At 38.1% G+C, this 13,174-nt stretch overlaps 1 protein-coding gene across 1 annotated transcript in view; it reads right to left on the bottom strand.

Annotated features, from left to right (window-relative positions):
- The window catches only part of gpsm2l (G protein signaling modulator 2, like), a 26,592-nt gene extending 18,876 nt beyond the window's left edge, over nt 1-7,716 (bottom strand). Inside the window, exon 1 of the mRNA XM_079849969.1 lies at nt 7,465-7,716. The gene's annotated coding sequence lies outside the window, so the exon portion shown is untranslated. The remainder of the gene's footprint in view (nt 1-7,464) is intronic.
- Nucleotides 7,717-13,174: the final 5,458 nt, after the last annotated feature.

Here is a 13,174-nt window from a genome sequence, read left to right as displayed (position 1 = left end):
TTTTGCACTGGAAAGTGCCCAATTCTCTTTAGAATATGTATAGCCACTCTTGCCATTATTAATAAGAGTTAGCAAGAGAAAGCATGACGACTTTAGAACTGTGTCAAGGAACAAAGCAACCCAAGAAAACCTCTGTGAATCAATTAATCTTCTGCTGAAGTAGAGCGAGATGTTGTGAAGAACGAATCGACTCCAGCCAGAGGAACAGTCAGGTAACCAAGGCCATGCAGGGAAAATCCATTAGACCAAATTAAATCCCACGCTTTGCCCAGAGTGTCCTCAGCGGAAGGCTTGCGGCCTTCACATGCTCTAATTTCTTTATCCTCAGCGAGGTGGGACGCAGGCCGAGCGGCTGACGCGATTTCTCCACTGACCAATGCAAATGACTAATTCGCACCATATATCAACTCATACTTCTCATGAAGTAATGAATTTCACTGTTTGTTACTGAAACACTAGGCATATGTTGCTCATTATTTCTGTTCATTTCTAAAACTCTGACATTCAAGGGACAGTTCACTTGAAAATTAAAATACAGTCATTAATTATTCACCCTCATATCTTTATGTGAGTTCTGTGAAACTCAAAAGGAGAAAGTTTAGCAACATGTCTCTTTTCATTGGTTTCATTCAGTTGTTACAACAAAACAAAAAAACAGATTATGACTGAACTCAACATGGCAGTTAAAATGTGCAGAATGGAGAAAAATATCTGAAAGCTTATTAGGGAAATATAATGGTGGGAATTATAGGCAACTATTGAATAGCAACTTTTTCACCACAAAATATTAGAAAAATCACCATATGGCTTTAGAAGATGGATTGGAATAGCCTACATGAATACAATGGACTACTGTCATGCTGGAGATTTTTGTCCTTTCTGGAGCTCGACAACACCTGATATGCTTTCATTCTATGGAAAGGAGTAGCGTGAACATCCTTTTAAACATCTCCTTTTTTTGTTCTACAAAAGAAAGAAAATTGTTTAGGTTTGGAATGATGTGAAGGTACGCCAAAACTTGTGACTAAATGACAACATTTACATGATTGAGGGAAACATCCCAACCCAAACAGGGTTGCCAAGTTTGCGTAACAAAACCAGCCCAATCCCATAGAATTTCATCATATTGGGGGAAGTGGTTGAGAAGAGATGAAAAGATTACATTGGTTACAAATGCCCCTCCACCCCACCCCCACAACATGTATACATGTGATAGAAAACGAGAACAAAGAACTTGTGATTGTGGGTTGCCCGGTAAAATTAGTCTGCTGGGGTGTCAAAATTGCATTTTGTGGGGAGGGATTAAACAAAAAAAACAAAAAACCTACGGCAACAGTGTAAAAGTAGCCCAATTCCGCAGGAAAATCGCAGACTTGACAACATTTATCCCTACTTCAGGACCTTGTTGGAGCCATGACCTAGTGGTTTGCACATGTACTCCAAAAGATGCTGAGCCGAATTCGATCCCATTCCCATTCTCACCAATTATTTCCAATTACACTCCCTGAAATAAAACATAGGCCCTTGACTCATCTTTCAGCATCAGTGTGAGATGGTCCTGCAGTATTTCAGGATGTACGACAGCAACCGAGACAAAACAGTGCCAACAAGTGATGACCCTCCATTTTAATTATTAAACACGGCTATTAAAAATGCACACACAAGAGATCTCTCGACCAACCTGAGCCCATTTTTACTCGCCTCCACCCACAGCACTGTATTACATTTCAAACCCCATTTATCTGATGGAAAAACAAGTGCACGTCAATGGAAAGATAGACAGGTCTTTTGGTATTTACAGCAAGATATGTTGCGTAAAACACTCCATAATCGACAAAAACATGATGAGTTAATAGAGAATGAAGGCACATCCAAAAATGTGCTGTAGTTTTGTGTATCGTAAGGCAAGACAAGTCTTTTCTCCTACCTGGAACGGACGTGAAACGCTTGATCCTCATCTTTTGTGATCCCATCCATTTAGATTCATAGTAAAAGTCCAAGTTTAAAACAAAACTACAACAGCAAACATAAAGATGGATCGAAGATGTCCATGTTTTCACTGTGTCTGAACCATGGACCATCTGACTGGCGAGCGACACACTAAAGAAAGAGTCTAAGACATATGATCCTCTCTCTCCCACACACACATACACACACTGAGGTGTAAGCAGATAATGATTTCACTAAGAAAACAGTCATTGACTGATTCATGAGAACACGCTTCCACCCTACAAACTCAATAACATCTCATGTGGAAGGCTGAACATGAGGAAGTCTCGAGTTCCTCGTGAGCAACCATCCGATCATCAAAAGACACTTTTTCCAGGATGAAAAGTTACAGTAATGTTGTTGTATTACAGTAGCTATACTTCCATTCAAAGACCCAAATTTAACTTTTGCGCAAAAGTAGAATATCTCAAAGTATTTGCAAATAAAGCAACAAAATCACCACTTCCTAGGAAATTGGCACAAAATATCTGTAGTAAAAATGGAAGTTGCTGTAATTACAAGTAGGGCTGTAGCAATACACTAATCTCACGATATGATACACGATATTCAGCTCACGATACGATATATATCACGATATTCAGCCAACGATGCGATTCGATGCGATTCAATATAATTCGATACACTTACATCATTTTCTGAAAGATTTAAAGGGGACAGAGTGATTTTTGTGAGTGTATCTTGTGAGTGTTCCATTTACTTGAATTGAATTAAATGAACTGAAAACTAAAAACATCAATTACACAATATAGCCTATGTCTCTGACTGGACAGAGTCTACAGCTTGCAAATGCTGGACAAAATGAATCAAAGATGTGTTGAGAAAATTAGTTCCATTTATTAAAACAGTGCAAACTGTAGCTTACAAGCCTTTGAAAAGTAAATAAAGTGCAGTATTGCGATTAACAATGGAGAGTTAAAAAGTGCAGCAAGTGGCCTGTTCTGAACAGTTTCTTTGACAGCTTTTTTAGCTTGACATTGAACATATGAGGTAGCCAGTCTAGCCACCAGGTAAGACTGCAACAATTGTGACCGTTTCAAAGAGAGACAGGAAATGAATGCATCCAGAAACGCACGGGCGGAATGACATCTTTTTTTTTTTTAAGATGCAAACGCACCCGTGTTGCTCTTTTAGGCAATGTGACCGTCACCAGTGCCGGAGCACACAGGGAATGACCGCGGCAACACTGAATCAGCGAACTGAAACAGTGAAGCACTCACTTCTCGCCCTCTAACCAACCGTCAAACACACAAACAAATAGAAATTTGATGCTATTAAAACAGCAGTTGAGAGCTTGAGAAGCTTGCGATCACCGCTGCACTCACGCTGTAGAAACACCAACACTGGGAGGTCTTTCCATAAACATGGAGAGGTAGACGTCGGCGTCTGTGTAAAGTTAGTACGGGTAACTTGCTCTACAGCGACACTAGCGGCTGGCGAACGGGGGTAAACACGGGGGATTTGAATGGGACTTATGTATCGATACTCGCGGCTTAAAAATCGATACTTTCTTGGGAAAAAAAAATATCGATTTATATCGCAGAATCGATAAAATTGCTCAGCCTTAATCACAAGCCACTGTGGCTCTTTTTTCCGTACATTATAATTTGACTTGCACCTCACAGATGAAATGGATTAAACTGTTACAGTATCTTGTGTTTGGGAATGCAATCATGTGAAAACAGTTCTGGGAGGCAATAAAAACAAATCATTTTAATGACTGACTTTGGCATTTCAGAATGATCAAACCAACTGGTTAGTCCAGTTATCCAATCATATCCTCTGTTGAGGCAAAGTGTTTTTGTTTTTGTTGTTTTTTGCGCATCAAGGGATTTATTCGGCAAATGAGTTTCCATCGTAGTTTATGCACGTCTACTTATCGGATAAAAAAAATCATCCACCTCAATTGAGCACATACATTTTTTTAATTAGAATGTGAGCATCTTTTTTTATGCAATATCCCAAATTTTTTCAAAATATAATCTTTTGTGTTCAGCAGAAGAAAGAAATTCATAGGTTTTGAACAACTTGAAAGTGAGTAAATGATGACAGAATTTTCATTTTTGGGTGAACTGTCCCTTTAAGAATCCCTTCACCATCAATAATCTTGAATGATTTCATTTGAAGGGATGGTGACACATTAGACATCGCTTATTCACCCTCACACTGATCCAAACCCACCCGTGTGACAAGATTTCTTCCAAGAAACACAAAAGTTTTGTTTTGAAAAAAAGATTACAGTGGCCAGAACCGGTCAAGCTACAAAACTGACAATAAAGTACCATTAAAAAAAGTCTTTGCGTGCATGAAGAAAAGCCCAAGAATCAATGTCATTTGGCATTTTTTATATCAAACCTGCATGGCCTGATGCTTCTTTATGCAATGTTTGAATATAAACATTTATGAAAATTAGATTTGAGAGCTATTGTGAAAGGGGATGATATGTTAGAAAATAGCAACTTAAATTCCTTACACAAAGTTATCATATGACTTCAGAGGACTTGAGCTTGATGTGACCTTCAACGTCATTTTGGAGATTGTCATCTTTAAAATATCTCCTTTTGCATTCCACAGAAGCTGTCACGGTTTAAAACTAAAACTAAAACTATTAAAAACATAAAATAAAATAAAAATATTAGACGAAAAAAAAAACTTAAATTAGAAATGCTCCCTTGCCAACTAACTTTAAATAAGTTTGTTGAAATAGGCTACTAAAATTACTGACATAAAAATAAATTAAACCTAATATATATATATATATATATATATATATATATATATATATATATATATATATATATATATATATATATATATATATATATAAAAAATGAAGAAGTAAAATTATTTATTTTATAATAAATAAAATGATACTGCACATAAGAAAGTCTTGGGTTTGGAAAACAAGAGGGTGAGACAACATTTTCATTTTTGAATTGAACAAAAATCGTGCAGGCAGTGGGAAAATGCGTCAGAAATCATATTTGTTTGTACTTCAGGAATTCCTTGTATTGATTAGAAAACTGAAAGCATTGTTCATTTTCAGAACTGGCTAAACTGACAATCTGGATACACAGGAAAGGGCTGTGACCTTCATCTAGAGCAAAAAAAAAAAGTGTATTTGATTACGGCCAAACATAGTGGTTTTGTGGCTCCTTTCCTAAAGGCATGAGCCAGTTGGTCCAGCAAAACCTCAGGCCATGTCCAACTGCAAGTTTACTCAAGCGTGCGATTAAGACACACTGTATGCATTTTCCTTTTTGTTTGACATTTCATCCTTGCCAGTGTGTTTTTACGCCAGGAATATTCAACCACTCACACACTGGTCTGCACCATCATTTCAGTTCAAGTTTTATTTATGCCCACAGTTCCAAAAACATTGAGCCACTCATTCAACTGCCCTATCATGGTGACAGCAGTTAGGCCAGATTAGTCAGTCTTTTCAATAGAACAAAACACAAGGTAGAGCCTGTAAACAGCTGTGATTCATTAAAAGATTCATAAACCGCAGCGCAGCCTGTGCAGACACAAGAGCCGCTGTGTCCGTTCTGTCAGCCGGAGCCTGTCCAGGTGTTTCTCATTTAATCCCACGGGAGGGAACTTTGGGGAACTGCTTACAATGAGTCTCACGGTCATATTTCACCCCGAAATGAAAAGAAAATATTATATTTTGCATAAAGAAAATGACACCTATTATTGTGCAATTAATTTTTTTTTATCTACATATTTTAATGAGAATTAGCAACCGGCATACTTGTCATTTTAATGCAAACCACGTGTTTTACTTTTGCATTTCTTACTTGTAATTCTCGTTATTGTTAATGATGAGTCTAACTGATGACAATCACGAGAATGAACCTCATTGCGTTACACAAGAACGAACCTCATTGGTTCTTGCTGAAGTTCAAACGTGCTGCGTAACACAAGAATGAACCTCATTGGTTCTTGCTGAAGCTCAAACGTGCTTCGTAACATGAGAATGAACCTCATTGGTTCTTGCCGAAGCTCAAATGTGCTGCGTAACACAAGAATGAACCTCATTGGTTCTTGCTGAAGCTCAAATGTGCTGCGTAACACGAGAATGAACCTCATTGGTTCTTGCTGAAGCTCAAATGTGCTGCGTAACACGAGAATGAACCTCATTGGTTCTTGTAGAAGCTCAAATGTGCTGCGTAACACGAGAATGAACCTCATTGGTTCTTGCTGAAGCTCAAACGTGCTGCGTAACACGAGAATGAACCTCATTGGTTCTTGTAGAAGCTCAAATGTGCTGCGTAACACGAGAATGAACCTCATTGGTTCTTGTAGAAGCTCAAATGTGCTGCGTAACACGAGAATGAACCTCATTGGTTCTTGCTGAAGCTCAAATGTGCTGCGTAACACGAGAATGAACCTCATTGGTTCTTGTAGAAGCTCAAATGTGCTGCGTAACACGAGAATGAACCTCACTGGTTCTTGTAGAAGCTCAAATGTGCTGCGTAACACGAGAATGAACCTCATTGGTTCTTGTAGAAGCTCAAATGTGCTGCGTAACACGAGAATGAACCTCATTGGTTCTTGTAGAAGCTCAAATGTGCTGCGTAACACGAGAATGAACCTCATTATTTCTCGTATGTCAAGCGAACATGATTAAGCTTCCGTTTACCACAACTGATGTGCGAGTTGGTGAATGTTTATATGCGAATAAGCCTAAATTCAATCTGTTCATCATATAAAGCGATCCCGTCTTTTTATATGACAATTTGGACAAAACCACTCAATTCATATGGATTAGTTTTACGTTCTCTTTTTATTTTTGAAGCGTCAAAGTGGTAGTTGTGTAGCTGTCAATGGAGGGACAGAAAGCTTGGAACGAAATGAGGTTGAGTATGAAAGAATTAAAAATTTTGTGTGAACTAAACCTTTAATACACTTTTTTATATAAATATTTTTATATTAATTATTTAATAATAGACCAATATTAATATAAACACAGAACAATTTAAATAATATCACTATTTTTCAGATATTATAATAATGGCAATAATACTTTTATGAGAATTTAGGAAAATGTGCTTAATAAATGTTACAAAGCAGCCCTTTTGTTTTCATGCTATTTTTCATTTTATTTTACTTTTTCACCCATTTTTATTTCAATATAACGTATTAGTGGAGGAATGAACACTATGTTTTGACAGAACCGGTCTTGATCATCATTTACTCATATGCTGTCATGGTCAGAAACATATTGACGTGCCTTGGAGATAAACTGTAAAGATCATTTTGACTAGTAGTTCGGTGTTTTTGTACAAAACCGTCACAGAAGTAGCAATAAATAGATTCAAGACGTTGCTCAAGAAAGACAAGTCAAGGAAGTACTTAATATGCAACACATTACAAAGAAAAAGCTCAGTGGAGAAGCTGTTAAAGCACAACTAAACTAACGTTAAATCCGAAAGTGAAAAGAAATCAACCTACCTCAGACACTTTGAGATCTGTACTTTAAAGAGTGTAATCGCGCTACATGTCCCGTGGTGGAAAAGTTTCTCCCTTTTTCAAGAAGCATCGAAAAAGTTTCTTTCTCTTACTCCGCCATGTTTTCTCAAGATACTTTCCTTTCCTAAATTTTTTTCCGAAAAAAAGGAAAGCGTCTTTTGCTTTGGCACGCCAATCATTACACAGGAGTTTGTAAACGCCACGCCTCGCCATCAAAATGCTTCAGCGCTGAAGTAACCCTCCTGGCGCAATGAATCGTTCTTTTAAACAGACTCTTTTGAATGATTCAGGCGAATCGATTCGCCAATCGCAAATAGTAAATCTCTGAAGACGAATATTGTGAACTTATTACTAATAATTGGCATTGTTATTTAATATTATTAACAAGCTAACGCTGAGCCGATTCTTTTGAATGTTTTGGTCGAACCCATTCACAAAGCGTTTGCACGGACTTTGTTTTAGACTAAAACTTTAAGGAATGTTGTTAAATGTAGTGAAGAAAATGTAATACAGGTAATAATTAACATCACCAATTGATATTATTAGGAGACTAATATGTTGTTAAAGGGATAGTTCACCCAAAAATGAAAATTCTGTCATCATTTACCCACCCACAAGTTGTTCCAAACCTGTATGAATGGCTTTGTTAAACTGAACACAAAATAAGTTATTTTGAAGAATGTCAGGTAACCAAACAGTTGATGGGCCCCATTGACGTCCAATGGGGGGGAAATACAAACATTCTTTAAAATATCTTCTTTTGTGTTCAGTATAACAAAGAAATTGTTACAGATTTGGAACAACTTGACAGAATTTTCATTTTTGGGTGAACTGTCCCTTTAAACTCGCAGTGAATCGGTTCACTGAACTGACCATCTGAAAGAATCAATTCACTAATATGAATTGGACTTCCTATAGTGCTGGAAGGAGCAGAAAGCCTTGTACGGATGTATTTCTGTTGGCTCCTCAATTTGGTTATAACTTTTTGTATGTATATATAAAAAAGGAAGACTTCATTATATATAAAAACACTCCTAAGGATTATAAAAAATTAACTAAACTTCAAACTTCTTAAAAAAAAAACTAGGGTGAGTAAATAGTAGTGTGATGTATTGACCAGCAGAGGTCACTGTTTATTACTGACGGACAAATCCAGCTGTCATTTAAAGCTACACTGTGTAACTTTTTTAGTTGATTCTTAGCAAAAAAACACTTAGTTCTTTCAAAAATATATGTGCTCATTAATGTATATTTACTTCTTTCAAGTAATAAAGTATTCTCTTAAGTTTATAATCTGCCATTGAAAGTACAAACGGGTGTGGGGTTCGAATGCCGGTCGCCATGTTGCCCCTCCATCTTGAAACTACATTAGCCAAAGAGGGACATACCTGTAAATTCAAGCTTCGCCTTTTGCGTTTTTCACTCAGTGACACCGTGACGAATGCTAGGGGGAGATTACTCGCGAGCTCGCGAGTGCCGGCAGATTTGAAAGATAGTGGTGTGTGTGTGTGTGTGTGTGTGTGTGTGTGTGTGTGTGTGTGCGTGCGTACTGCGTACTCACATTTGAAAGAGAGAATTAAAACGTCAAAGCGACAGACAAATCAGCAAGACCATAGTCAATATTGGAGTAACTTTTCCCAGATGGAAAGAGCTCATGTGGAGAAAATATTTTAAAACGGACGCCGAGGTTGCCTGCTTTCTTCTCGACAGGTAATTCAGCCTGTTGTAATTCATTTGTGTAAATTCGAAGTTTTATAGTTGCTTGTCTAACCATAGCATGGTTGTGCATAACGCCAGAACGACCTCTAGTATAACTTCATCCTCGCGTCAATGGTGAAAAAGTATTGTTTACCTTGTAACATAAATCTGTGCTGCGACGGATCACAGGTGATGAATAGTTTTAAAGGCGCAATTTTTTAAGCTATATATAAAAAAGGACACTGAACGTTTTAGTTATTTTTAATTGCTTTTACTTTGTACACATTGTAACGTTAGCCTAATCTGATTATGCTGGGATAGCCGATTCCAAGGGTGACGTTTACCTCCTGACATCTGTCCTATTCATTTTAGACGTATTATTTATTATTGTCATGGACGAAGTGATAACTGGAAGCCATGTTAATCTTGGAATAATACGGCTACCGTAGGAGTAAAAACGCCCTCGGAATTGAGAGGAACAGAAACTAAAATTCATTGGGTAGTCATATACAATTTCACCGCTAGATGGGGGTAAAAATCACACAGTGTAGCTTTAATGATCTCTGAAGGACATGAAGTCATTTATGTATGTTTTTCATGTTTTAATACAAAGTAAGTATATGTCAGACATTAAAGCAAAAGATCAATAGCACTTGAGCTCAAAAATAGCTACATGTACTCATTATGCCAGCTTGCTTACGCATATATACACAAACATAAGCACATGTATAAGGACATCAGCTTAACTGCACTATTAAAGCAACAAAAATAAATAAATAAATAAAATCCATTACACAGGTAAATCATCATAAAATTGGGTGATATTTCCATCTCTGTAATGCACTCTGATGATCTAATGCATTAATACACTTAAGGCCACTCAAAAACGTGGAAACAAAATACATTTCAGCTGGACATACATACATTATAGATACATAATATTTATAGACATACATACATAATATTGATGCAAAATACGTTTACATATTATTATTATTTTAATAGCTGTTTATAGGCAACAAAGTATAAATGCACATTTGGTGAGAAGAGACCAGACAAGACCGAGAAGTGACGAGAAGAAACGAGCAAAGGTGAGAGGAGACAAGTAGTGAAGAGACGAGACAAGAAGAAATGAGCAGAGACGAGTAGAAACAAGCAGAGAAGAGAGACAAGAAGAGAAAAGACCAAATGAGAAGTAAAGAGACAAGCAGAGAGGAGACCAGAAGAAACAAGCAAAGACAAGATAATACAGACGAGACGAGAACAGAAGTAAAGAGACGACCTGAGAAGAGACAGGAGAGAGACGAGACAAGACAAGAAGAGAAAAGAAGAAATGAGCAGAGATGAGTAGAAACAAGCAGAGAAGAGAGACAAGAAGAGAGAAGACGAGAACAGAAGTAAGACAAGCAGAGACTAGGAGAGAGGAGACAAGAAGAGAAAAGAAGTAAGGAGATAAGCCAAGACGAGAAGAGACAAGAAGAGAAGAAAGGAGACAAGCATAGACTAGAAAAGAGGACAAGAAGAGAAAAGAAGAGAAGTAAGGAGATAAGCAGAGACTAGAAAAGACGAGAAGAGAAGAGAAAAGAAGAAAGGAGACAAGCAGAGACTAGAAGAGAGGAGACGAGAAGAGAAAAGAAGAGACAAGAAGAGAAAAGAAGAGAAGAAAGGATACAAGCAGAGACTAGAAGAGAAGAGACTAGAAGAGAAGAGAAGAAAGGAGACAAGAAGAGAAAAGAAGAGGAGACAAGCAGAGACTAGAAAAGAGGAGAAGAGAGGAGACAAGCAGAGACTAGAAGAGAGGAGACGAGAAGAGAAAAGAAGAGACAAGAAGAGAAAAGAAGAGAAGAAAGGATACAAGCAGAGACTAGAAGAGAAGAGACTAGAAGAGAAGAGAAGAAAGGAGACAAGAAGAGAAAAGAAGAGGAGACAAGCAGAGACTAGAAAAGAGGAGAAGAGAGGAGACAAGCAGAGACTAGAAGAGAAAAGAAAGGAGACAAGCAGAGAAAAGACGAGAAGAAAGGAGACAAGCAGAGACTAGAAGAGAGAAGAGAAGGAGACAAGACGAGAAGAAAGGAGACAAGCAGAGACTAGAAAAGAGGAGAAGAGAGGAGACAAGAAGAGAAAAGAGACAAGCAGAGACTAGAAGAGAAGGAGACAAGCAGAGAAAAGAAGAGAAGAAAGGAGACAAGCAGAGACTAGAAGAGAGGAGACAATAAGAGAAAAGAAAGGAGACAAGCAGAGAAAAGACGAGAAGAAAGGAGACAAGCAAAGACTAGAAGAGACGAGAAGAGAAGAAGACAAGAAGAGAAAAGAAGAGAAGAAAGGAGACAAGCAGAGACTAGAAGAGAATGAGACAAGCAGAGACTAGAAAAGAGGAGAAGAGAAGGAGACAAGCAGAGACTATAAGAGAGGAGAAGAGAGGAGACAAGCAGAGAAAAGAAGAGAAGGAGACAAGCAGAGACTAGAAAAGAGGAGAAGAGAGGAGACGAGAAGAGAAAAGAAGAGAAGGAGACAAGCAGAGACTAGAAAAGAGGAGAAGAGAGGAGACGAGAAGAGAAAAGAAGAGGAGACAAGAATAGAAAAGAGGAGAAGAGAGGAGACGAGAAGAGAAAAGAAGAGAAGGAGACAAGCAGAGACTAGAAAAGAGGAGAAGAGAGGAGACGAGAAGAGAAAAGAAGAGGAGACAAGAAGAGAAAAGAAGAGAAGAGAAGAAAGGAGACAAGCAGAGACTATAAGAGAAAAGAAGAGAGGAGACAAGCAGAGAAAAGAAGAGAAGGAGACAAGTAGAGAAAAGAAGAGAAGGAGACAAGCAGAGACTATAAGAGAGAAGAGAGGAGACAAGAAGAGAAAAGAAGAGAAGAAAGGAGACAAGCAGAGACTAGAAGAGAGGAGAAGAGAGGAGACAAGAAGAGAAAAGAAGAGAAGAAAGGAGACAAGCAGAGACTAGAAGAGAGGAGACAAGAAGAGAAAAGAAGAGAAGAAAGGAGACAAGCAGAGACTAGAAGAGACGAGAAGAGAGGAGACAAGAAGAGAAAAGAAGAGAAGAAAGGAGACAAGCAGAGAAAAGAAGAGAGGAGACAAGAAGAGAAAAGAAGAGAAGAAAGGAGACAAGCAGAGACTAGAAGAGACGAGAAGAGAGGAGACAAGAAGAGAAAAGAAGAGAAGAAAGGAGACAAGCAGAGAAAAGAAGAGAGGAGACAAGAAGAGAAAAGAAGAGAAGAAAGGAGACAAGCAGAGACTAGAAGAGACGAGAAGAGGGGAGACAAGAAGAGAAAAGAAGAGAAGGAGACAAGCAGAGACTAGAAGAGACGAGAAGAGAAGGAGACAAGAAGAGAAAAGAAGAGAAGGAGACAAGCAGAGACTAGAAGAGACGAGAAGAGAGGAGACAAGAAGAGAAAAGAAGAGAAGAAAGGAGACAAGCAGAGAAAAGAAGAGAAGAAAGGAGACAAGCAGAGACTAGAAGAGACGAGAAGAGAAGGAGACAAGAAGAGAAAAGAAGAGAAGGAGACAAGCAGAGACTAGAAGAGACGAGAAGAGGGGAGACAAGAAGAGAAAAGAAGAGAAGGAGACAAGCAGAGACTAGAAAAGAGGAGAAGAGAGGAGACGAGAAGAGAAAAGAAGAGAAGGAGACAAGCAGAGACGAGAAGAGACGAGAAGAGAGGAGACGAGAACACATCTGCAAATGCTCTATTCTGCAGAGACACTGACAATAAACTGAGTAAAACTATTTCTGCTCTCAGCTGACGCAACATTTCCAGTTTTGAGTGACCAAGCAAGAATCAACCAGCAGAATAGAAGAAAACAGGGCTAGTCCTTACACTTTTAGCTCAAATGAATCTGAGTCAATGTCTAGACACATATCAGTCTTTGCTACAAAGATGCCTTTGAATAGTTGAACTATTGCAGAAAAAAAGAGTTTCTTAAACATATATTGCACAAATTGCATGGCATGTTGTTACACTATACAGGGGTAAATAGTCACAATGGGAAGGAT

The sequence above is a fragment of the Squalius cephalus genome (assembly GCF_949319135.1).
Source record: "Squalius cephalus genome assembly, chromosome: 18".
NCBI lineage: Eukaryota > Metazoa > Chordata > Actinopteri > Cypriniformes > Leuciscidae > Squalius > Squalius cephalus.
Note: the sequence above shows the minus strand (reverse complement) of the source record. Positions and strands in the feature narration are given on the sequence as shown.